This window comes from Cystoisospora suis, assembly GCF_002600585.1.
Source record: "Cystoisospora suis strain Wien I chromosome Unknown contig_2527, whole genome shotgun sequence".
NCBI classification, from domain to species: domain Eukaryota; phylum Apicomplexa; class Conoidasida; order Eucoccidiorida; family Sarcocystidae; genus Cystoisospora; species Cystoisospora suis.
The window spans coordinates 34,716-35,151 of NW_027155326.1; the positions used below are offsets into that span (position 1 = coordinate 34,716).

At 56.7% G+C, this 436-nt stretch overlaps 1 protein-coding gene across 1 annotated transcript in view; it reads left to right on the plus strand.

Moving 5' to 3' along the window:
• Positions 1 to 386, plus strand: part of CSUI_005223 (uncharacterized protein) — a 2,373-nt gene extending 1,987 nt beyond the window's left edge. Inside the window, exon 2 of the mRNA XM_068065401.1 lies at positions 243 to 386. The gene's annotated coding sequence lies outside the window, so the exon portion shown is untranslated. The remainder of the gene's footprint in view (positions 1 to 242) is intronic.
• Positions 387 to 436: the final 50 nt, after the last annotated feature.

The following is a 436-nucleotide window of genomic DNA, read 5'->3' on the forward strand; positions in this document are numbered from 1 at the left end:
GCATTGTTCCGTGTACCGTCTTGGCGCTCGGAGGCGTCTCTGTTAACTGTGAAACCGGGCATATGTTTGATGAGCAGTCTGTCTAGTCCCTATGGACGCTGCGGGTTGTCAGTATCCGCAGGCTTGCCGGCACTGTGTCCGCTTTTAGCCAGCCTAGAGTCCTCTGAGTAGGGTAGGTGGAGTGACGAAGCCCCGGAGTCCCCCATATTCACTTACTCCCGTGGTGATTTTCGGTTCACCAGATCGCACAGAAAGTGAGAGTGACAGCGCACGCTTTCTCGCCGCTGGTCGCAGCCCCACAGCGGGGCTGGAGGCGCTCAAAAGAAACCAACTGTTGCTGCATTGACTGCGCACAGTTGAGTGGCAAAGTCCACCTGCAGTACAATAGCTTGATGCCCGGGCTGTGCCGTGTCTGATACCTCAGCCTACGGTTGCT